The sequence below is a fragment of the Pteropus medius genome, unplaced genomic scaffold, assembly GCF_902729225.1.
Source record: "Pteropus medius unplaced genomic scaffold, Ma_sr-lr_union100, whole genome shotgun sequence".
Taxonomy (NCBI): domain Eukaryota; kingdom Metazoa; phylum Chordata; class Mammalia; order Chiroptera; family Pteropodidae; genus Pteropus; species Pteropus medius.
The window spans coordinates 31,087,434-31,114,218 of record NW_024340696.1 but is presented as its reverse complement, the minus strand read 5'-3'; the positions used below and the strand labels follow the sequence as shown (position 1 = coordinate 31,114,218).

General features: G+C 36.0%; 1 protein-coding gene across 3 annotated transcripts in view; it reads left to right on the top strand.

Annotated features, from left to right (window-relative positions):
* Window positions 1–26,785, top strand: part of HS3ST5 (heparan sulfate-glucosamine 3-sulfotransferase 5) — a 250,121-nt gene that overhangs the window by 150,872 nt on the left and 72,464 nt on the right. Inside the window, exon 1 of one of the 3 annotated variants that reach the window (XM_039870718.1) lies at window positions 3,556–3,665. The exons of 1 other annotated variant lie outside the window; for it this stretch is intronic. The gene's annotated coding sequence lies outside the window, so the exon portion shown is untranslated. Of the gene's footprint in view, window positions 1–3,555; window positions 3,670–26,785 lie in introns of those variants that run through there. One more of the 3 variants, XM_039870701.1, reaches the window with a different exon arrangement.

Sequence of the window (26,785 nt, the reverse complement as noted above, 5' to 3'; positions counted from 1 at the left end):
TCAGAGAATGGTGGGAACAGAATCCTCCAACTATAAGGGCTCATTGGAGAGTAGAAGGCCTAGGTTTTAATAAAATATTTGAAAATTCTGCATATCTTGGTATGAGAGGATACTAATATTGGGGGCAACAGATTTTAGGTACTAATAGTCAAGCCACTTTTTAATTAACTCACACTATTATGCAAAGGGGAAGTATTTTGCTGTGGTGGTGGTTGTAAGCATCTCACAATTGAGAATGCCTTCCTTAGACCTCTGAGATGGAGAGCTGAGGACAGTGAGGTACAGAGCTGCAGAGTAAGGCTTCACATCCTGCTCCATTGTTTACTAATTTTGTGACTCTGGGCAAGTGGCTCAGCCTGCCCAAGCCTCACTTTGTTCATCTGTAAAATGGGCCTAAGAATACCACCTCATTAGACATTTAGTTCAGTGCCTAATACACATTCAATACCTAATAAATGGTAGGAATATCATTAATAAAGTGCACAACTTAACAGTTTTGCACATCAAGGACTATAGGGTGTTCATGGACGTAGTTTCTCACAGCACCAGGAAACTCACTTCAGATGGCTATTGTGAGCATTTTAGAAGATCCTCATATTCTGTAGACCAGGAAAAATACTTCTACGTTACTATCCACTCTCTTGGTTCCTGTATATCTAGACCATGTTGTTTGTCAAAATAGAAGTGAAAATCAGAACATTTCCTTTAAAACACTTTTTGGTTATGTTATCGTATTAACTCAAAGAAAGTGAGGTGCAGAGGCTTGTTTTATATATGAATCATCTGCCAAAAACAGTTGTTCCTCCTAAATGTATTAAGGGCAACATTTACTTATAAAATTTAGATTCCTTTAAAGTTTAAACAGTCATCTCTTTGGTTATAGACTATTATTGCCCGGTAGATTAAAGGATCTATCATATGCAAAAAGAAACACAATGATATATTAATATTTGATTCTATTACATAATAGCTATGCCAGAGACCCCACAGTCATACTTAATATAAATGGGTTCACAACTGAAACCAACAAAAGATTCAAGGGATCCTGATTTATTTTAACATTAAAATTTCACAGCACTTTTTGAGCTATTTTATTAACTAATTTCAAAATGTATGATTCAGTAACATCGAGATTTAGCAAGTTATATTTATATTATATATAAGCATTTAAATAACCTAAAATATTAAATATAAGACTCTGGAAACTAATCATTAAAAATGGAATTGGTAACTTGAGATTTATCATTCTGAAATCACTCATTCTACCTTTCTAATGAATTCTTTCCTCTACTTATATGAAAGACAAAATGTATCTCTCTGAAAAGGTATTTAGTAAAAGGCAACCCTTTCCTGGGTCATGATTGTCAATTTGGTATTGACTCAGAGCAAAAAAATCTGCTTTACTATAGTCTCGTAAATACAAAACTGTACTTACTATTTGCTAAACCATATCCAACTTGACTATATTTTTGTTCCATAAACATCCAAAAAAAATTCCCTAATAATTATAAAGCATTTATTACTGAAAAATAAAATAAATGTAATACATACATATATACTTTTTATAGAGGAGGTTCTGAGAGAGAAAAATATAAATAATTTTATGATTTAATTTTTTAATTAAAATAATTTATCACAACTTCAAGAATAATAAAGAATAACACTTTGAAAACTTCATTTTGTAAATTACAGATATATATACCAAACTTTATATTTGTAAGAATATACAAATATATTGGTATATTCAAATTTGTATACATAAGTTCGTATAAGTTTAAAAAGCAACCATTGGCTAATTCTTATACTGCAATGTAACTAGTACTTAACCTAAACCCTGACACATGATGGGTGCTTAATAAATGTTTGTAAATTAAATGAATAAACATATTGATAAATTTTATAAAATATCTTTTAAAGACTCTTTTAAAACCATCATTGTTATATCTTACCTTCTACTTTAATCTACTCAATTAGAACAGCTAATAAAGCTGAAGTGCATCTACATACAGATTTGAAATATGTTTTCTTGTTATCTGTTGCTTTTCTGTGTTGTGGAATTACTACAAATGTTAAGAATAGAGAGAAATGCCTCTGCTAGATGGGAAAAGGTAATCTAAAGGCAAGTTAGCTTGTTTTCTTCCTTATACTAAACACCTGCAATTACTGATTGTCATATTTTTCTTTTGCTGTAAAACTGAACTAATTGCAGGTACTACCCTTAGGGCATGAGTTACACAGTGTAATGAATGTTGAGTGCCCTCTTGAGTTTAACATTTTAATTATTCATAATCATAATTATTTGGGAACTTTAGTAATAATTCTCGTTTACCAAACAAATTCAGAAGGAGTTGAGGCTTTGTTTTGTTTTATTTTATGTTAATGTCAGCAGACCTGTGATGGTGCCAAGAAGTTCTCACAAGCAATGGAGCCAGTTTTGGGGCTAATGGGTGGACACTAATGAACTGTGCCATTCTGGAATAACTGAATGAACTTTTTTCTACTCGTTTTCTTATTTCTCTAGAAATAGGCAATGTTGGGAATGTGAGGTGAAGACTTGACAAAGATTCAAGTGGGAGAACTGAAAATAATGTATGAAAGTGTGTTAATCAGAGAAAAGATACAGTAGATTTGATAGCTGGCTATTAACCAAGTATATAAATTTTTAAGTTCTTTTCCTTTTCTTGAAAGTATTGTATGTATGTGTGTGTGTGCGTTGCACCCTAAATATATTTGCATACAGTGGGCCCAAGTAAAAGATAGATATTCAAGATGAATATTCTAGCCATTTTGGACTAGAATAATTTTTATGTCTACTATATTCAGACACATACTAGTGATAGAGATGTATTGGGACTGGGCTCTTATAATTTATTTAGATGTCATATACATTCTTAATAATAGCCTGAAATAATGAAATGCTGCTTTAAAAAAGAGTTTCACATTGCAATCTGTTTCATTTTTCCCATTTCTCTTTATTTTTTTCTACCCCTTCAATAAAGCACTTCAGTTTTAGAGCCAAACATGTACTCTGCTGCTAGAGAATTACTCAGGTCTCCTGGTAATTTATATTTGACTTAGAAAGAAGCAGCATTTGCTTAATATATTCAAGTAGTAACAAAAGTAAGAATAATTGATATGGATAATCATTATATGGCCTTATAAATGTCAGTCTGGAGTTATATAATCTTAACATTTTTTAAGGAGAGTACATTTAACCACTTTCATCTAAAAACCTCAGCAGACCCAAGGTTCTGCTACAAGAACATCATCTGAAAGTACATGTGGGTACCCCCCAATTTACAAGTCCATCTCAGATCAAAGGGAATTAACAATTACATATTCCAGGGTTAGGCTCAAATGTGAGCTCTGTTCTTCATCAGCAAGTTGTTCAATAAAAGACTGGAAGTACCATTAAAAAAAAAAGTTCTGATCATCCATATAATGATCATAATATATCTCTCTTTCCCAAAACAAATGTTTAACCACAGCTACTAAGGAACAGAAGAGGGGAAAAAAGACTAATTGAAAAACCACTTTGCTTCCATCTACCCTCAGGTGCTAACAAGCAAGGAACCAGCCCAAAGGACAGGTGGTAGGTGAGGCGAGGCCATGGAATACTCACCAACCAGATAATCATCGCTGGAATAATTGAGAAGTGTCTGAATGTAGGTATGTGTACTGAAGACTTCTCTGTGATCTTGCAGTTTGTTATCTGACTTTTCCCAGTCCCATCCACATTATACAACTGCCGTCTCATCGGCCTTTTGAAAGCACTTACTTGGCCGACGTGGTACACATGCACACATGCACACAGCCACTCATAAACCCCAGTGGCTCTCCAACAGGAAGTCCTCCTTACTCTTAGGTTTTTAAAACATATTACAAAATGACTTTGTACTGCTTCCCACTCTCTAATATCAGTGTTCCTGTATAGAAACCTTCCTCCCCGTGGACACTGAGCCTTATTTCCTGAACACAAAGAGACTTTATCCTCGCTGACCCCACTGTCAGGAATAACTTTCCCCACTCTTCTTTGCTGGTTTTAGTTCTGTTTTCCCTACAACCCCTAAGTCAAGTTCCACCTGCATTACAAAATCTTGATGATTTCCCCATCTCCATATTTGCTCTTTTCCAAACTTCTGTAGAACTTGTAATTATACACTTCCTCTGGCATCTGACAACATGATTCATGTATTGCTTTTCTCTCTTTATGTATATGTCCTGCGTCCTCAATAACTATTTATTTCTGGAAAGGCAAGACCTGTCACATTTTTGTATACCAGAATCCAAGGCAAAGGAAAATGAGCATGTGATGAGCTGCTCTGATGAAGTGAGGCAACAAAAAGAACACCGACTCTGGAGCTAGAGTGCCTGAGTTTGAGTTCCTGCTCAGCCAGTTACTAGTTGGTGACCTTGGCAAGGTTGTTTTAAAAAATTTTTCTGTGCCTTAATTTCCTCATCTCTATAATGGAAATAGTATTTCTATCTATCTCCTTGAGTTATTGTAAAGTTTAAATGAGCTAATAAATAAAAAAGGCTTAGAACAGTCTAATACATATCAAGCACTAAAAAGCATTACCTATCTATTCCTGTATACACAGTAATATTTCATCTCAATTTTCACAATAATGCTACAAAATAGATAGCATCATTCTCATTCTAAAAACAGGAACCTTGCAGCTCTGAAAAGTCAGGTCACTGGCTAAAATTATGAGAAGAGGCAGAATGAGAACCGAAATGTATGATCCTAAACCCTGGACTGTTTCACTCTGCAAGTTGCCTCACGCACAGGTGCCCAGTGGTTACTATTGATAATGACGAAATTTATTCTCCTCTAATCTTACAATTTTAACCAAATTATGCTGAAATTTCATTAGATTTGACTTTTTAAAGACTATTTGCAATGTGAAATGTTTTTAGTTGACTGTAAATACTTTTCTTATGAATTAATCCAGAGGGGGTGGAGTCATAACTCCTTTTTGTCTGATGCAGGCTAAAATTTACTTCAACAAGTATTTCTGTTCCCAGTCACCAAAGAAGAAGGATGGATAAAATATCAAATGGCTCTTCCTACCCTTGGGTATTTTATAATCTAGATGACACGATAATGGAAACAAAGCAAAAACTTCTGACACATTTTTAACCCTTCATTTCTAGTTTCTTCTGAGACTGGCTCTTCTGTGCTCTCTCGCCCCATGTAATAATGTAGATTGAATACAAAAATAACACTTGGGGGCTGGGTGGAATGTGCCATTTAAGAGTAGACTATACAATGTTATATTAGTTTCACGTGTACAACATAGTGATTCAATATTTATATACCTTAGTATGTGATCACCACACTCAGTCTAGTAACCATCTGTCACTGTACAAAGTTATCACAACATTATTGACTATATCCCCCTTCATCTTTTTTGCCCATCTCCCCCCTAATCCCCTTTGGAAAACATCAATTTGATCTGTTTCTATAAGTCATTGTTGGGGGGTTTTGTTTTGTTTGTCCATTTGTTTTTTTTTGGTGTTGTTAGATTCCACATATAAGTAAAATCATACAGTATTTGTCTTTCTCTATCTGACTTACTTCACTTAGCATAATACCCTCTAGATCTGTCTATTTTGTTCCAAATGACAAGATTTTATTCTTTTTAATTGATGAATAATATTTCATTGTGTATATACCATATCTTTATCCATTTGTCTATTGATGGACACTTAGATTGCTTCCATATCTTGGCTATTGTAAATTATGCCGAAATGAACATAGGGGTGCATATATCTTTTCAAATTAGTGGTTTTTGTTTTCTTCAAATAAATACCCAGAAGTGGAACTGCTAGAACTCTACTAAGAAATAAAAAATTTAAATTAAAAAAAAAATGCTCTCATATCTGTCAGCTATGGCAATGATAAGCTCTAATGGAAACCATGTATATAAATATATATATATATATATATATATATATATATATATATATATATATATATATATATATATATATATTTACTGTCAAATTAGCACTTAAAAAAAAACAAACTTAATAAATCCAGCCCTGTTTCTAACCTGTTTAAACTTAACACAGGGCTGATCCACATATAGTTTTTTCTTGTGGGGTAAAGTGGCTCTCCTACCTGACATATAATTATTATGAATTTAATTTTCATTGAGAAAGGAATGGGGGAGACACTTTCATAAAGAGTGATAAAATTTAAATTTTTAACAGAATTTGGAAAAACCAGGGCAAATTTGATCTGATTGTGCAGTATAACATAATTTGAGTTGTAAAGAAATAAACATTAAATTTGGAATTTCAGTGAATAAATATTTCTAGCAAATGAATAACAGGTTTTCAATTAACAAAAAATGAGTAAACTATAAACTTTATAAGCTTTAAAATCATTGTATTCTATTTGAATGGAGAATTTACCAAGAGCTCTGTTAAACTTGGCAGACTAGTCTTCTTGGAATCTCTTCATTTACTAGGAAATCATCAAGTCTTGTTCTTGTTGCTGCCAAAATTCCTTGGCTGCTGCTGCTTCGTTTATAGATCTGAAGCACTTAGCACTGTGCTGGGATGTAGTAGATGACTGATAAATCCTTGGTTAAATTAAATTTTGTTGCCCTACTGACACATTAAATATTCTCTGCCCTCCTGGCCCACCACTGAATTACAGAGTAACAGAGATCCTCTGTAGACCCAAAGGAACTACCTTTAGGTGAAGTATCACCAAGAGATGGTATTGGAAGAACTAACATTTTTTAATGCTTACTTTATTTTAGGATTTTTACTTTGCATACATCATTCCATTTTCTCCTCAAAGTACTCTATGAAGTAGGTATTGTTACCCCCCAGTTACCAACAAGGAAGCTAAAATTCAAAGAGTTTAACACCCAACACATTTAAAAATCAAACAGCTGGTGAGAAAGAATTTCCGATGCAAGTCTAATCCAAAGACCAAGAAAGGATGATGTAATAGGGGTTTCACAAGGCCCAGATTCAGAGTCACGAGGCAGGTACTCTTGACACCAGCTTCAAGTGACTTAGGCAAATCGTATAACTGCCTCATGCCTCAATTTCCTCCTTTCATATGACATTATCATGAGTATCAAAATATTTTATTTGTGAAATGGCTTTGAAATTATCATTGAAGCTATAAACAAACAATAGTTATGGGTCTGGTAAATATAAACACTGAAATAGTTAAGAAGTCCTCAAAAGGTTTGAAATCTCTAGCAGATGATGGGAGGAAGGTAGAAGCAATGAGAGGAAGCAAAGATCAAAGACAAAGAAACACCATGCCTATGGAGGGATTCTGGGAGCAGATCTTGAAAAGACAGACTATTCTAGTATAAGCGCTGAGCCAAAGGTGTTCAGTTATCAGTTACCAAGTAGCAATTACCCTTATAATATGTTACATCATGTTTTATAATGTAAGTATGATAACCATAATAACTAAACCAAGGATCGCACATAGGACAAAAGGTTGGAAATCAGGGCTATTGCATATGGAGCCATATACCTTGTATAAGGAATGGTTGTATTGCAAGCTACTCGTTTCAAGGATTAAGAATAATACTTTCCTTGAACACATGGTTCTAACAGTACACATGCACCTCCCAGAGTACCTGAAACACTCTAAAGGCCTCAGGGGATCCAGCTTGTTGCTTCTGGAAACAGTCTCTTCAAAAGTTTTTCAGAGAAATTAATGGTACTTCAAGTTGTTGCTGATGTTTGGTTTTTGACCTTGTCAATGTTGAAGGGAAGTAGATGTATTTGATAAGTTATTAAGCATGTGTTTCAGTTATTGTGATAGTAAAAACAGCTATCATATAAAACTGGAAGATGCTTTTCATTTCCTAGCATTTAATTGCATTCCTACTGCATTTAGATGTCATTAATCTCAGCATACAACCCAATGCATGTATTTAGATTTAAGAAAGTTATTTAGTATGAGTATACCTATATTCTTTCTTTTCCTTTGTTTACATGATAAGTTCCAGAAACCACTTACCAAATTTTTTTAAATTGTATTTTAACCTGAATGAGAACAGGCAACCTAGCTGATATTTTAAACTATATTCAAGAAGACAAAGAAAAATTAAGAAACCACTTTTCTAAGTGTCTTTTGTCAATGCTTGCTTAGGGAAGACCTCTACTTCCAAGATCTACTGCCGAGATGGAAAATCTATGATCGATTGCTCGATTTCATCTGACCAATTTAAAATGTCAGATATTTTGAAAATTATAGACCTATGACAGTAACACACTTAACTTTTTTTAATAGCCTCTTTAATATTTGCAGTTTATCATTATTGTTAATTATTAAGCAGCTTGATGGTAAAATGGGTCGTAAGGATAATTGTTGGTGTAATACAACCACAAATGGCAAATTTGAGGAATATTTTTAGAGTGTATTCCTAAGTTATAAAGGTATTTTATAAACTATAAATCACTATACAAATATTATTTATAGGAATAATTTTATAATTCTGTTTTTCTGCAAAGTAATGAAATGTAATAGAAAAATTAACTTACTTCTATTCCCTAAAAAATATTTGTGAACTTGGGTTCTTCAATATATCTCAGGGTGGTACCTGTCTGGGAGAAGACTCATAAGAATTGTAATATTTACTGTTCATAGAGTGCCTGCTCTATACGAGACACTTTAAAATAGATCATTCTTAGTCTTCAGAATATCCATCCCTGCAAAGAGATTTCATTTTCCCTATACATCCTTTTATACAATTATAGATAGGTTAATAAATAGCTTACTAAACTAGTAAAAAAAAGGTAATGTCACAATTCAGACCCAGATCTTTGAGACTCCTGTACTCCTGCTCTTTAACTATTAGGGAAGATAGTTGCTTTCAAAAAGACAGAACTTAATGAGGGAAAAAGAAAAACTCGCAAAACAAAAACAATAATAATAGCTAGCACTTATTAATATGCCAGGTACTGGGCTAGATGCCCTAGGGACTTTAAATTCCTTATCCTAATAAACAGCTCAAAAGAGCTTTATTCATCTAAGGTGTTTTCAAAGGAATTGGATATTAATACTCTCATTTGCCCTGTGAGAAATTTAAGAGTCAAAGGCATTGAGTCACTGACATAAGATGGCACACCCAATAAATAGCAGAACCAAGTTTCCAGCTCAGGTCTTGTTGAGTTCCAAATTCTATGCCCTTTGTACAGAATATTAGAAGCTGAAATATATGTTTGATTTATAAAATAAAGACTCTGAACTGCTGCATACTTGTCTTTTTTTCTCTGAACTTATTTTTGAAATAATTTAAATTTTGTTTAGAAATTATTGAACTTCTGCTAGTAAGAAACTTTCAGAAAATTAATATTAATTTAATGAATATGCACTAGTTTGTTTATTCCAATAGTACCCACGTTTACATCGCAGTCAAGTTTTAACATAAGTCTTATATATTCGGCTCATATTTTATAATCTATAATTTTACTAAGAACTTAAAAATTAAGACAGATTTGTGAAACTCGGGAAAATTGCCTCACATACATAAATTGCTGTTCTAAATATCACAAGTTACAAACATAACTGAATAGCTTTCATCCTAATTTTACAAGAAGCCTATAGCAGCATTTTGCATTTATTCATTAAACAAGTGAAACTGATTGCCAACTATTTCATAACTTCTTGCTAGGGAGATTTACAGAGAATAAGAACTCAAACACTCTCTCAAAAAGCATTATAAATTAATTAGAGATAAAAGACATGGAAACCATTAAGCAACAAAAACTGAAGTTAAGTAACATTGCAACAGTGAAATAAATTGTGTTTAATTTTTAGAAAGAAAGAGAGAGAGAGAGAAAGAGAAAGGAAAGAAGGAAGGAAGGAAGGAAGGAAGGAAGGAAGGAAGGAAGGAAGGAATGAATGAAGGAGTGGAGGATCTGAGGAGTGAGCGGAGGAGGGGAGAGAGAGAGAGATATATATATGAAATGAAATAGCCGAGGCCGAATGGTTTAATGAAGGAATAATGAGGTCGAATGGAATGAATGGTACGAATGAATGAAGAAGGAAGCGAATGAAGGAAGGGAAAATATGCCGAAGTGAGTATGAAGGAAGTGAATGAAGGAAGGAAATAGCCGAAGGAAATGAAGGACACATGAATGAATGAATAAAATAAGCCGAAATGAAAATGAAGGAATACGAAGGTATTGAAAAGATGAATAGCCGAAGAAAAAAGAAAAGAAAAGAGAGTACTCCAATTTCATGGCTGGAGGTTCTGACTAGGAGTTAAAGTAGCCAAAAAGGCAACTGGCTAGGCAGAGAGAATGGATGGCACTAGCCGGGCAGGCATTTATAATGGAGATGGCCAGGTAGCAGATGCGTTTATTATCCTGAAGGCTTGTGCAGGAGAACTGGAAAAAACAGGATTGGAAAAGGAAGTGAGGCCAGAAAGTCAAAGGTTCTGATTCTAGCTATAGACTCTTGCCTTAGGCCTCCAGGTGATGGGGAGTCACTGAAAATTTTTGAGCAGGAGAATGACATCATTAAAATAATGCTTTAAAAAAGATTAATTTAGCAGGACTGGGCAGGATGAATTTGTGGAAAGAGAACAGAAGCAAAGAAACTACTGCAATAATTCAGTTCTAAGGTGATGAGGTTCTGGACAGAAGTGACAGTTGCACTAGAAGGAAAGAAATAAATGCAGGAGATAGTTCAAAGAAAGATGTGAGAGGAAGTGATAACTAGATATGGGAGAGAAAAACACAAAATGAATTAACTGTAAATCCTGTTTAGGAATTTTTATAGTTTACAAAGTATATAGAGTTCATTGGATATCATACATAATATTCATGGTCTGAGATGCCATTGAATTCAAGGAAGATCTTGCTTTTATTCAATGTATCATTTATTTTAGCTGAATCTACAATGAAGTCCTGCTTTTAAAGAGATAATAAATACTATTAAAAATGCCTGAGAAAATAATTGTAGCTTTATAATAATAATAACAAAAATAATAATAATCACTGCTGTTATAGGCCGGCCGCATAATTAATTAAGTAATGAAAATTCAGCTAAACAATGATGTTTAATTTAACTCCAAAATTCCAATTTATTAGATTAGTTATTGTTACATTTTCTACCAAATGACTTTTAAAGACCAGTAATATTGTCTAGAGTAGATTATCTTCACAAATATGTTGATATTATTCCTTTGAGATTTACTTAGTGCTTCCCGGAATTAATTCCATTGTCTTCAAAATGTCCTTGCATAATTATTTTTACTTTACTAGTGGAAAACTGAGCCATAAAGAAAATGAATTAGTGATTTATTCAAAGTTGTGTGAGAGCTGAAGAATCTGTCTTTCCTGTGAGTCCAGTGGACTTCATTGATAAAATAAGACTGGAAAGAAATCAATATTTTTTTAGTTGTTTAGGCTTAGTAAAAATACCCAGGGCCAGGCAAATGCAACTTTCTTCCCTAGAACCACACACACACACACACACACACACACACTCTCTTTCACACTCCATTTAGACATTACTTTGAAAAGCAAGTGTTTTAATATTACTTAGGTGCTATTTTTAATGCATCAAGTAAAACATATTGTGGCTTCTAATATTAATTCATTCCCCACTTAGTTTTGTTAAAAATATTTATAATCTAGTATAGAGCAAAACATATTATTATCCATTTCACCCCCACTTTGATAAAAAGCATTCTTCAGCTGTTTTCTAGGGACAAATATTGTCAAAGTTTGATGGTAATTTATGTTGTCAGTCCATTAAGTTGATTTTATGGCAGCCAACACAACTATTGTCCATTTATGAGAAACCCAAGGATCACTCTAGGTCTCCTTGAAGGCCGTTTGATACCTGCCCTCTCATATGGCTGACCTTGAGGGGAGTTGAATTTGGTAATTTATAGCAAACACCATCTAGAAGACCTATTTGCAAGATTCACTGTCATTTAGTGCTAAATGATCATTGCTGAGTCCAGAGACAATCTGAGCTTCTGACAGAGCAATCCCATAAAAAATATTGCCTACCCACCCAGGTGTCCTTTCCAATTATCTGGAGTAGAAATTAATACTTTTAAAAGCTGCTAGTTTTTGAAAGGTTATTACAATTTATTCCAGTGGTTTCTTTTGCACATTATGATGAATTAGTTTATTACACCATTATTTTCCATGTCAGCTTTTTAGAAGATTGAACCATAATGTTGAAACATTAGTGTGAATGGCAAACATACTATTTTACAGCCGAGTAATATATTTCTTTGAGAAAAATGTGCTCAGTTTTTAATAACAGGTAATTTTATGTTTATGTTCTCTAATGCTGTTGTCAGGTATTATTTATTTCTGTTTGGTAAGAACTGGAGAACTTTCTTTTAAAATGTTAATGGTGGTTGAGACAGATTTTAGAGTCATAGTAAGAATATATTACTTAAAAGTAGAAAATATAAATTGTAAGTGTTTTTTCCTGAAAGCTAATATTTTGTAAAGTTTTTTTGACACCAGTTTAATGTATGATTACTTCCAGGGAGAGTAATACTCATACTTTAGTTTTTTCTCTAAATGTAGTGGACTGTGAGGAGGGGAGGCATTTGTGTGTATGTGTTTTTAAGGTCTTAACAACTTAAGAGTTTTCTTTAACAAAACTTTTTATTTTAAATGATTTTTTGCTTCATAAATCATGTAGCGATATTCTATCATTTACAGGTATTTTGTAAATAATATTAATTAGCACTTGGATAGAGATTTGTTTTTTTCAGTCATTGTTATTATACGTCTACTATAATATAAAGAAGTATAGGTTACTTGCTATTTATAAGTATTAAAAATACCCATTGTACTTCTGTGTGACAAAAATTGATGAGAAGTATTCTAAAGAGTACTCAGCATACTGTATTTTTATTCAAAAAGCAAATATTTTGAATGCCTAATACATGCCAGGTATCATACAACTGTGCGCAGTTGGGACATAGCCATTGCAACAGTTTAGAAATTCATTTATTTTATTTCTGTTACAATTATTTTTATCCCTACAATTTTTAAAAACACAACTCCACAAAATTCTGAATCTTGAGTAAATTGAGCATGTAAGCAAATTCAGTAACACTTTGGAAGTTTTACATTTACTACCTCCAACCCAACAAATGCTTGCCAAAGGAAATATTGTTTTTGTTTTCTCATCAAACACATTTGTTTCTTCAGCAAACATTTTCAATACTGAAGTATTTATTTTTGTTGATACGACTGAGGCAAATGTTAGTTTTAGCAGAATTAAGAATCGCAGCATTCCCAAAATTTTTCCCAATGTGCCAGAGAATTTTTTAATGAAGTATGAGGCTGATAATAAGAATGCCAAAGCTTCTTTTATGGAAGAGGAAGAGTTATTGAAACATAAGATATATATAGAGAAAAAATATACACATAATAAGTATACAGCTCAGTGGAATGTCACAGAGTGAGCACATATGTGTAACCAGCACTCAAATCAAGAGATAGAAATCACTAACATTCCAACAAACACTACTCTGTCCCTTTCTAGTAAATCACCCCCCACTCTCCATCCCTAGTAACCATTCTCTTGATTTATGACATCATAGATCGGGTTAGGCTGTTTCTTGAAAGTATGTAAACTAGATCATGATAAAATTATGACTTTTGCTCAGCATGATGCTTTTGAGATTCGTCCACACTGTTGTCTTTAGTTGTGCTTTGTTGTCATTGCTACATGGTATATGCTATTGTTTAAATGTAGCATATTTTATTTTCCCAGTCTGTTGAGGATCACTGGATTGATTTCAGTTTGGGGTTATTGCAAAAAATTGCTTGTATGAGCATTATCATATATATACATTTGCATATTTATATGAACAATAAAAAAGCACTTCTGTTGGTATTTCTAGGAGTGAAATAGCTGAGTCCCAGGATAGGTGCAGGTTTAGCCAACCAGTTTTCCTGAGTCCTGGTACTCTCTTATATATACTAGCTATTTTCCATTGAACTTAAATCTAAAAAACAATTGGGGAGAACTGAAGCAAATAACTTCTAGAATTCTGTAATTCATTCCTTGTTTACAGTGGAAAGGATTGGCATAGATTTCCACAAAAGGCAGATAGTAAGCATCTGCTATTTGATTTTCCATTACATTTTTCTATTTGCATGTGCATCTGGTTTTGACTGTTAATGAACCTGCACATTCATATTATGTGCTAAATAATAAGATTACAGTATCTGATACAGAGGAGCTGAAAAGTTCTCTGGTTTTCCCAATCATATTCTTCCATGTAATACAAAACATTTTTTGCCGGGCTGATGGTAATAACTAGCAAATGCAAAACAGTACTTCTCTTCAATATTCCTGGTTATTTTCACTAGAATAGAGCAGGGATTGTATGTATACACCCCTTGGGGTATGTTACACAAAACAGGTATTCAATACATTTTTGTTGCACAAATTTATCCATTTTGTTGAATGGTTTGGGGGGTCAGGGCTTTAGGGGTTACATAGAATCTTGGCTCTGCCAATTAACTTTGGCCAAATTTTCAATCTCTCTTAGGTTTATTTTCTTCATCTGTGTAGAAATAGTCTCTGCTTCCTAGATCACTATGAGAACAGAATGATGTAGCACATGCAAAGTACTTCGCACAGTGCCTGCATGTGATGCTCCATGTTGGGTGGCATTACTGTTGTCATTTTAATTTTATGAGGGGTATTTTTACAACCTCTGTCTAAAGATAGTAAAGAATCCACTGCTCATACTTTATGGAAGAACAGACATGCTATAAAGACTATTAGAACCAGATAGCTAGATTTTATTCTTCCTTTTATTAATTTTTTCCACAAATGTTTCCACAAATATTACTATGTTCTATGCACTGCACCAGACATGAGTATTCTACCATAACCACTTTAGATACTGCCCCTGGGCGCACAGAGCTGACATGGCTAGCAAGTCCTCAGGTAATTAAAGTGCAGTGGGACAGGGCATGAAGGGGAGGTCCAGACACTATGGATTGCACAGGAGAGGCACTTCACTTTAGGAAAACTTCCTGAAAGAAGTGGCACCTCAACTGACAGCTGACAGATGCATAGGAGTTAACCAGGTAAGAAAGGAGTAAGGAATATTCAGGGACAAAAGCATACTAGACAGAGGATACAGCATTAAAGGACTGGAAGGTTTTCAGAAAGACTGAAGTTTAGGAGCAAATGTATGGGGGAAAGAAAAGAAAATGTGTCAAGAAGAAAGAAGAAAGACGTAAAGGGCAAGCAGGGACCAATCCATTAAGGCCTTATAGGCTAGACTGGGGACTTCGAACTTCATCCTGGGGGTAATGAGAAGCTATTGAATTTTTTTTTTTAATTTCTGTATCTTGATCAGACTTGAATATTAGAACGTTCTTGGTGCACAGTGGGAATGGATTGGGTGGGAACAAGACAGGAGGCAGTAAGACCAGTTAAAAGGTCAAGACAGTAAACAGGGTAGAGGATGACAGTGCTCTGAATCCAGGTCTCAGCAGAGGAACAGGGAGAAGAGGATGGATAAAATGTATCTCACTTTGAAATCTGGGATGGTACCCATGGACCTAGCCTGGACAATGAGATGGATAGTCATGGTCGTCACCGAAAGAAAGAATGCAGAAGGAAAAAAAGGTGGAATAGATGAATGCATCCCACTGGAACAAGTTAAGGTTGAAGAGACTGTTATCTAAGTGCAGAATACCAGTAAGTATTGAAAAAATAGCTTTGCATTCAGGAGAGAAATCTTAGATGAAGATTTAAATAACATGGTATTTGCAGCAGCCATGGACATAGGACAGGTTGCTTAAGTAGAGTTTAGAGTGAGAAGAGAGCAGCCTAGGACAGAGCCCCAAGGAAAAGCCATATTTAAAATGTAGGTGGAAGAACAGGAGCCTCAAAGGACACTGAGAAGGAACAGCCACAGAGGTGGTAGGAAGATGTGAACAGTATGGCTATCATGACCAAAGGGATACAATATTTCTAGATAAGAAGGGGATAAATGGTCAATAGTGGCAAATGCTGCAAGGTGTGAAATAAGCTGGATATTGAGAAGTGTAACCACCAGATTTAGCAACAGGATCTGTAGAAACTTTGCTAAAAAGAGGCTGGCTCTGAACAAGTCCAGGTACAAATAATAAATGGAAACATAACTAAGAGTTGATGGATTTCCAGGTAAATTGATTACTAAATAGCACATTATATGACTATATTAGTAAGACAGTTACTCTAAGATCTGTTAAGTACATATTTTAAAACAAATACAACTACAAAATGAATACCACTTTTAATCATGTTTTTTTTTTTAAATGGGCTTTCGTCACTGCTTTGACATTTACCTTTGAATTATAAAAATGATTTTTAGAAGAATATAAATTTTATGAACAATATATATTAGAAACTTGCCTCTCGGTGAAACTTAGCTGAGAATTCTAAAGAAACAGGAATGGAGTGAGGGAGGAGGTTCCCTTTGGAGAAATTCCTCTTGGAGATTTTTTTGTTGTTGTTAATGTTAAAAAGAATAAAATGTGGAAGGATAGCACAGAGGAATTTCAAATCGAAGGAAAGTTTCAGTCCTCTACATATATGCAGAGTCAAACCCAGAGAGAGAATAAACTCCTGGGAGGAAAAGTCAGTGATTCATTATTGTGAGTTAAGAGGGGACATGTTATAAATCATAAGCAGGAGAAGCAAGTTCTGTTTTCCCTGCTCTGTTCCACTGTTGAAAATTAATTTTCCTCAAGACTTTTTTTCCTGGTGGCTGTTATTTACAGTATCGTCCACCCAGACCAGCTCATTCATTTCCACAGGCAGTTCCTATTGGTGCACTGGGGTAAAGCACAGCAAATTAGTTTAGGGGGCTGTCGGAACTCTTTGTGAAAGCACTGCCTCTAATTCATTCTATAGAGGTAGGGTGTGTTTATCCTCACATTTCACACCGAGCCCAAACCCCAGTTTTGTATGTGAGATTTGTGTTTACAAAAATATGTGAAAAGGATCATGTCTCGAGAATATTTTTCTTTAAAAAATGTATAAGGTCATGTAGGTGTATAATATAATGGGTCCTTTCATGGACACGACATCTCATGGTTGCTTTGTTGCATTGAGGGTACAGCTAAGGAGCCGGTTGTTTTGTGGAGCAGTTGGTGTGCCCTGTGGCACGCCATGCAGGGCGCCGCTCACCCCTGCCTGCCACCTCCAGAGACAATGCATGAAATAATTAGCATAAATTCATTCAACAAATACTGTTTGAGCACCTACTACTCGCTAGGGGCTCCTGTGTCCTGGTCAATGACTGTGAACGAAATACAGATGGCCTGTCCTGCTGGAGCTGACATTCTAGGTAAGGATGAGGATGAGGAATGAGAGAGGCAGACAGTAAACAAATATAAACAAGAGAAGGCAAAGTCAAGTAGATGAGTCGTGCCAAGGGGATCGGACAAGTGGGATTGTGTTCTTAAGTAAAGCAATCAGGGAAGACTTTTCAAGTGAGATGAATTTTTCAGAGGCCACAGGGAGCAAACCCTGCCCACATCCATGTGACGTGCATCTCAGGAAGAGGAAGACTGACTAGCAAATACCTGAGGCGGGAACTTGCTAAGTATTTGTGTGTGTCCACCCCTGCCTTCTCCCAAGCAGGGAGAACCACCTGACCGAAAGGGAGTAGGCCAGGGGGATGGAGAATTGGTAGCTACTAAATCAGAAAGAGTAATGGTGCAGGGTGGTCTGATTTTGTAGGGCCCTGTAAGCCACTTAAAGACTTTAGTCAAATATAATAAACAAGTCATATTTGTAATTAATATTGATTTACCATACTCAAGTCAAGTTTTACCATTTTGTTCCTCTTTTGGGTTCCCTTTTAGTTATAAATAGTGCCAGTTGGATGATTTGTCCTGAAACCAAGAAGAGCAGGATCTGAAAATAAGCCAGATGCCACTCCCCTCTCCTCCTCAGGGGCAGGCAGCACCACTGATCCCACATTTCTCTAATCACACTGCAAAAAGTCAGAGATGATCAAAAGATAAATTATCTCAGACATAGCCTTTAATACACAGATTTTCCATCTCTGCATCTCTACCCCCACCCCCATCCCCCAATGATTAATAGACCAAGGTCCAAGAGCCAAATCTCCAGCAGCTGGATTTGCCTTTGCTTTAGCCCACTTGCCTGACCCAGGAACTAAAACTCTCTTATGATCCTCTCTGCTCCCTTCTAAACCCCCACCTCATCCCACATATACTCAGTCCCCTTGGGTCTCCTAGATAATTCCTCCCTGCTCACTATTGTCCACTTGAAGGGGCCCGAACAGCAAAGAGCTAAAGGCAAAATAATCTTGACTTCTCTGGGTCTTACCATCGTCATCTGCAAAAGGGGTCTGATCTCCCCAGCCTGAAGGATTGTTGTGAGTACCGAGGTAGTAGCTGTTAATAAAGGGCTTATGGCTGATTCTAGTTGATTCCTTGATCTGACAGAAGAAAAAGGAGAAAGGAGGGCCCCCAGAACTTGAAATAGAAGAAAAAGAAGTGAAAATTAATTACATTTTGTACTGGCCTTATACTTTTACCATACTGCCACTTCTATCTTATCTGGCTGAGCAAAGAAAAGTTAACTAGAGTGAGATAAGACAGAATATTATAGTCTGGGACCAAAGCCTGATCTCTCCACCAATAAAATGTGATGGTACTCTGCCCAGTTGAAAACATAAATGTGAAGAGGAGCATCAGGCAATTCCTACCATCAAGAGAGGACACGGTTTTTTCAACAGATGAATTGTAAGGAAAATATATCAATGTAGATATAGAAAGAGACATTCGGAAAATTAGGAAGTGTAACAGAATTCTAATAGAATATGCAAACGTTTCAACCTATTACCACTTAGTGAGGGATTGTTGAACATTATTGAGTTAGTTATATCGAATTGAAGCAGGACAGACTCAGGGGGCCAGGGCCTGGGAACATAGAAGAAGACATATGTCAGCCGTAAGTACTCTGAGAAAGTCTAGACTAGGAGACAGAACCCAGTATCTGAATGGCAGTAGTCACTGTGTTACCACTACCATAGACATTAGGCAGTAAAAGTACATTCCGATGGACAAGTTAAATAGAGCAAGTGGGAATATTCAAGCAAATGAATAGGGCCTCAACCATTGGCTAGGGCTCAGAGGCAAGACCTCAACTCTCTGTAGAGTCAAGGGAGATAAGAAAAGTTGAGAAAGACTAGAACTAACATGGGGCAAACAAAAGAGTAGAAATTATTAGGCAGGTTCCCAGGCAGATTCAGTTAACAAAACTAAGGTCCAATAAATCAAGACAAGGCAGAAGCTTTGGAATCATGATCCAAAACTCTCAGCAGCAAAGGCTGCATTGCTCCTGAGCTCCTGGCATCTCATCCGGCTGAGATGGAGACTGACTGGTCAAGGAGCAGGCCACGCGATATTGCACCTGCAATTGGGACTCAGGCCACAGGAGGAAAGTGTGTAGAGCCAGAGAACTGAGCCAGCATTAACCCCTCTCACCTGACAAACTCAGCAAAATCTACTTTAGCCTCTGGATTTCCTTGGGCTACAAAATAAAATTCTGAGATGAGAAAAGTAAATCTGTACAGTTGCTTAGGCTTTCAAACTCTTGCTTCTTCCCAAAACAAAACAAAACAAAACAAAATTGTTCATGCTTAGATGATGTAGTTATGGAATCATTCTTAATTATTTAAAATTTTGCCCCTAAAGGGAGATCAGTAAAGATTTATGTCCTCAAAAGCTTAAAATTCTGGAGTCGAAAGTAAAGAAATTAAGAGTGTAGATGTGCTAATAGTAGTTAATGGAGTGGTGCACTGGGAGAAACACAACTGTTCACTTGCAAAGACTGATTCTTTTTCTTTAAAAATAGAAAACTGTGGGGTAATATTGAGAATCAAGAAGGAAATTTTCTTTAAGTTAAGAAACATAAATTTAAACTTTTCAGCTTTCAGTTAACACAGACCCAGAGAATGGGATATTAGAGATGAACGTGTTGAATTGGGAAAGAATGCTCTTATAAACTCTGGCACAAGAATTTATGTTTTTCTATTTTAATTTACAGTTTGTGAAGTGTTGATATAATTTTCTACATTTTACATAATTTGATTATAAGCGTCTTCTTTCAAAGGGACTTTGAGTATGTTGGTATTGATTGGGCAAATGTGTATTCAGAAGCAAATGGTTATTCATCTACTTGTCGGCTTCCAGAAAGAGATTGTGCTGGTTCATTGAGGCAACTGGAATCCTGTCCACCAGCAAGCTGATCAACAAGATGGCCAGTTACATTTATAAGTATTTCTTTCAGAGGCATTTAGTTTCAACCCCACAGATGGTAGCTGCAGTCCATTAGTTTCTGAGCCAAGCTTTCCATGTTCTATTGTACTTAGCAAGGTTGCTGTTGCAGCAACACAATTATTCCAAATTCAGTGAGACTCAGCAGGGCTAAAATAAAGCTAGGTTATAACAATTTAATCCCAGCTCACCTTCCCCTTTACTGGATAAACAATCAAACACCTGCTGAATTCTGTTCCACATAAATGAGAACATCTGAGCGACAAAGATCAAAGAACACTGACATTTGATCTTAAAGCCAATACACAACCCCATTTTAGAAAAGATTTTTATTACGTGGTTTCAGATAGCTATGCTGTGGGTCAAATTGTGCTGCCCATAATAAACAATACCAAAAAATTCTTACTTGACATGGTTAGTATGTAAGGCTTATACTTGATCACCAACATTTTTAGGTGCTAATAGATTAGCATTAATCTTGGTTTGAATGATTTGACAGATGATCATTTAAGATTTATAAGGGCAAGAAAATATGTATGTTCTGTTTTTTATTCATGCTTTAAACAGCAATAAAAATTTTGAGATAAAAAGATAGTATATTTATCTTCTGAGTTACACTAGAATTCTCACTCTCAAGAACAAGCAAAACATAGTTTTGAAAATGTCCAAAACACAAGTTTTCCAGTTTAATTTACATAAGACAGCTAGACTGTCCCTTCTTGATTTTTTTTCCTCTATGCTTATAATGAGTAAATAAATATGACTACAAGAACAATGCTTTCTTTCAGTTTTATTGTAATTATCAAATACATCTACACGCGCTGGTATTACCTTCTTCTCTGGGCCCTTTTTTTTTTTTATATTGTACACCACAGAACGCAAGTTCCCATTCCTTCTCCCACCATCCCCAAATAGCTTATGAACCCCCATATTCTTCACAAATCCTTTTCTGAGTCAGAATGAAATAGGGCACTCACTTCTAGTCCTCCATAGTAAGGTCTAATTGCAACAACTTTCCCCACATTGTCTACTCTTGTCTAATGCCTTAGGTATGATGTGAATACTTAGTCCGATGTACATAGTTAATAGGACAGCCGAGTCTCTATATGTTTGCTTATGAGATTGCCTGTTTTAGAAGACATTAGAGAGGCAAATACTGAACAACATTCTGTATTGTGTGCAGCTGGAGCCTGATGGAGCTTCGTGATGTTTTTATGTTAATGGTTGTGTGGACATAGGCTATATGACATCTAGAACTATGTGAATATCACAGTCCACATTAATAAGAGTATAGGTTATAATAAACTCCACAAGACATTCAAAGCAGTTAGTTATTAAATTAATTTTATTTAGGTGACAATAAGGAGCAAAAAACTATTTTGCAACAAATGAACTTGATGGCAGCTAAGAAAAATGTAATTAGCTGTTCCTACTCCCTATAGAACACAAGTTATTGTATTTTAAAGGAACACTAAGCTAAAAGTCCCTGAGCATTCTCCTGGCATGAATAGCTTCATTTCTCATTTAGCTAATGTGTTCATCTAACCAGCAAAAGTGAACTGTATTTTAAGCCTCTTTCTTCTTGATAGGGGAGGGTAGGGAATTACCAGGATTTTGAACAGCGCTTTAACTCATTTGGGACTGTGTTTGAGTACTGTACTTTTTTACACGTAATTTCAGGATGGTAATATACTCCAGATACTAAACTCCTGCTGACCTCAGAATTTATATTGTCTAGAAAAACAACTTTGTGGTACCTAGAACTGACATTTCAAATTTAAATTTCTCTAGAGGTGATATTTATATTTGTTCTTACATCAAATCATTCTGAAATCATGAATTCATGCACTGGGATGAAGGAGGATATATTTGCTAGGACAAGGAGATTCCAAACAACAGAAGGTTAAACTTAATAGAAGTTTATTTCTCACTGACCTAAAGATTTGGAGCAAGTTCAGGTTGGTAGGGTGGCTCTGCTCCATTAGGTCATCCCAAGTTCCAGGTTCCTTACATGTTATTTTCAGTCATCTTCCTCTTCATGATGAGAGCTGCCATGCTCCCTGCCATGGAGGAGCAGAAATGAAGAACAAGCAAAATTCTTTTAAGTGATTTGGAAGTGGTAGCCACCACTCCAGCTCATGTTCTATTAGTGAGAATTCAGTCATATGGCCACATCTAGTGGCAAGGAAGGCTGGAAAACAAAGTCTATGGTGGTCCCCATCCACATTTGTGCCTCAGGATAGCCAAATATCCATGTGCTTTCGAAGCCCCACCCAGTCTTTGCATCCAGCACAAAGTCATGCACCACCTTTTCCATCAAGAGCAGAGATAGCTCCTGTATTTTGGTGACCTATAAACAGCCAAGTTGTCTGGCACTGCCCACATACCTCAGTATGTAGTGTTGGTGCAAGAATAAGACAACTACAATAAAATCTTTCATTCAGAAAAGAAAACACAGCAGTCTCTGATTCAGGCCAATGATGAAACTCTGCTGCTTGGGAACTTGAGATGCACTGCCCTCCTGTGGAATTATCCCCATGTAGACCCCGGTAGGGCCCTTTTGGCCATTGGCCTCCATGCCCTTTCCCCTCCTGCTTGTCCATTATCCTCCTTAGCCACATCTGAATTAAGATAGAATACCTTCTCTGGAGCCTAGGTAAGGAGTTGAATGATCACCAGCTTTTATGGGCCAGACTTCTGCTTTTTAAAATAATTCTCTCAAAATTTAGTCAGTTTAGGCCAGAGGGGGACAGATTGGCTACCTTTTTTATTTATGTATGTGTGTTTATTTGTTTGTTTGTTTGTTTGTTTTTAAACAGCAATACTTTGACAGTGCTTACAAATTGCTATCTCCCATATCCTACTTAACTGTTTCTGTGGTAGGTCATCAGAATAAGGCTCTCTACTATCAAGGATTGCTTCTTATAGAACTATAGTGTAAAGAGAAGAGACATGCAGAAGCAACTAGGTTCGATTATTTTGGTTGATTTTAATGGAAATGCTGAAGGCAATCTTATTTCTAAATCAAATTTCTTCTTTTGAAAACGATGAGACTTTGTTAGCCAGTCTTCAATAAAAATCTCCTTTCATGCAAGCTTAGGAAGATATGTGGTCCTTTCAGTGATACATTAGTTTAAAGGTGATAAGGCATAATAATAACTCAGTTAAGGTCACTTTCCACAAATTTCTTAAATTCAGCTGTGGTATGCACAACACTGTTGTTAGAAATCGTCAGCCTAGAGAGCAGAGGGCTGTGGCTTGGTGGCAGACAACCTCATTCCTGCAGAGTGAATGCCTGGGCCTTCCCATGGCAAAGGCACATGAGCACCTCCTCTCACATGCAGTTCCCCAGACAGCCTACAAGACTGAAGTCTCCTTTGTGCATCCGCTGTATTTGTTTGCTTTGGTGTCCTTGATGCTGCCTGCTCCACATACTTGGTCCCTCCCATTTAACCACTACTATCTTAACATCTGTTATTTCCTGTCCATGGAATTCACCCTGGCCACTCTCTCCAGTCTCCCCGCTTCTAATCAAGCAGGCTCTGGGTCTCCATGCGAGCACTCCCATCTTTCCTGTCCTCTGATTTGAAAGTCTGCCTTTCTAAACTGAACACTCATTTTGTTTCATCTTTGCCTTTAAACCAGGGCCCAGGTAGTCCAGGCCTACTGCTGGGACTACTGAAAATAACATGAGAAAAAATGAGAATTACACTAAGCTACTTAGAGAAGTAATTTTCCATAATTAAGAACTCTATTTCCGAAATGATGAAAAGTTAATACAAGGTAGTTTTGTTTTGTTTTGTTTTGTTTTGTTTTGTTTTGTTTTGTTTTGTTTTGTTTTGTTTTGTTTTGATGAGGGAGTCTTTGAGCTATGTGTGAGATAAGATTGGAATGTACTATCAGGAATAACCTAGAAGAGCAAAGTCAAGCTCTGGGTCCAGAACTTGAAGGAACATGGACACAGTACCAGAACCTAGTTTGTATGAAAAGTTTAAGGTCACGTTTAATGTCAAGATTCTTAGGGTAAACAATGAGAGATGCCACAAATGAGGGTCAAGCTGGGAACAAAAACCAACAGAGAGGAAAGGAGCTGCAGTGAAGAAGAGGTGGGCAGGTGAGAGTAATTTCTATGAGCATCACTTGAGCATGTTTGAAGGGCCCAGACTCTGTGGACACAGGTAAGCCCTCACCTGGTGAAGGCTCCCACAGTTCCAGTCCTGACTAATGGAGAGATGCAAACATTTACTGAACAGCTGTTTTTTGTCAGGCACTATTACAGGAGGGCTTCAAAAGTGCTCATTTAATTCTAGTAACACGACTTTGAAGAAGGTGTTAACTCTAAGCATTTTACAGATAAGGGAACTGAGACACAGTTCAGATCACATAGCTAGTAAGTGTCAGAGCTGAGATTAGTGCCCCGATCTACCTGATGCCAAAAGCTTTGCTTTTTCCATTTAGCAGGGATTAGAACATGTTTAAAACAATCAACAGATTTTCTGGATCTGCCATCTCCACTTTCCTTTTCTCTGCTTGAGTATTGTATACGCATTGAAGTGAGGGCTATATTCTAGACAGGGATGTCTATCATAACTAAATGGTCATGTTTGGTCAGACTGTAGGAACGTTTGGAGTGTTTAATATAAATCCTTTACCAGACTATTTTGCATCTTATCAAAGACAGTCCCAAGGCTGAAGCAGATTTCCTTCTTTGAAATATAAGAAAAAAGGACTTTGTCAGGCTTTGATTTTATTTGTGAATTTTCACTTTTTGAACAATTCCGGGTGGGAAATCCAGTTAATAAAGTAATCATTTCATTAAATGTATTGGCTTTAAGTCAGTTAGAAGTGATGAGAGGTCTGCAGCAGTACCCTGCCGATGTTTGGGAGCACTGCATGCTTATCTTTGTATAGCCCAAAACAGAAAGAAAGTCTTTCAGCCTGAAAATACAGAACAGCAATTTTCCCAATAGTCAAATCATCAATCTTGTCTGGAGTAGCGATGTGCCAGTCAGAGCAGTCTACAGAATGGCAGGGGGTGAACACACTGCCACGGGGAATGCTTCAAGAGCATTTGCACTGCCTGCAAAAATCTCATATTGGAATAGCAATAGCACTACATACCTAATCACCTCCTATTCTGCCATGCACATGAAAAAAAAAATTTCAATGAAAAACAAATCTAGAAAAGGAATGAGGTAACGATTATACACAGTGATCTCCCACTGAATACGGCATATGTGTTGTTAACAATGATAATCACTATTATTCCATCAGACATTTACATACTACTTATTACGTGCTGCTTATTGTTCTATGAACTTTATGGATATTAACTCATTAACCTTTACAACAGTCTTATGAAATAGATACTATTATTATGCCAGCATTAGAGATGGGGAAACTAAGACATAGACCATTAAAGTTGCCCAAAGCCACATATCTAGTAAGAAGCGACTACAAAAATTATGTTCCTTGTTTGAAAGACAGGTGATAAGACAGACATAATGAGTGACAAGTACTTTGGAATTAATGAAGGGAAAAAAATAGAGAGATCTTAGTAAACTCACTGTTACACTGTTTAAGTCACTACACTCCTTGGGACTACCATCCACCACTTGTATCTCTTGTCCTCCAAAAACCTGAAAATTTTTGTCTGTGAATATTTTAGGTGAGAAATTTTTGATAAGGAGGCATAAAATGGTGAGTGAGGTGGGAGGATAACTTTTACCTAAAAACAGTTGAAAAGAAGTAACATTATTCTATGCAGCACTTATTCCTTCCCCTTCTTTATCCCCATAAATGAATAGAAATTTAGGGAAGCCTTTACATAAGATTCTTCCTTCCTTAGAATTTATAAGATTAGACCAATTAAATGCTTTTATTTTAGCCCCTCTTCTGAAACTTTGAAATGGTTTTATCGTACAGAATACGTTTCTGTGATGGTATTTACTATAATATAATTTTACCTGCAAGTGCAAGAAGATTATCACACTTATCGGCAATATGATTATTCATCTTGACAAACATTTTTCAAAAATCGCCACGTTTAAATTCTATTTGGCCAGAAGGTTTGTGTTATCCTCACCGACTCTCACAGTTATTGCACCCTCCTTCCTGCCAGACATTCTCATCTCCCATGACACATGTGCCCACCACATGACCACATTCAGAGTTTCTACGCGAAGTGGATTTTTAATGAAAAAGATAAAGAAGGTTGATGGCATTTCTTTCATTTTACTAATTGCTTTCACTGGTTTGCCAATCCCATACTTCAGATCTTATTTGAATGAAAACTTTTAAACCCTAATTACAATTGCACATCTAGAAGTGGCATGCTCCTCACATCCTCTTCTGAAGATTTTATACAGAGGTGGGAAATTGTCACCCTTGAAATAACCAGACAGTGATGATCTAAGCAGAAAATCTTAAAGAATAAAGACAAAAAAGAAAAGGGGGTAATACAAGACTTGAAATATTAAAG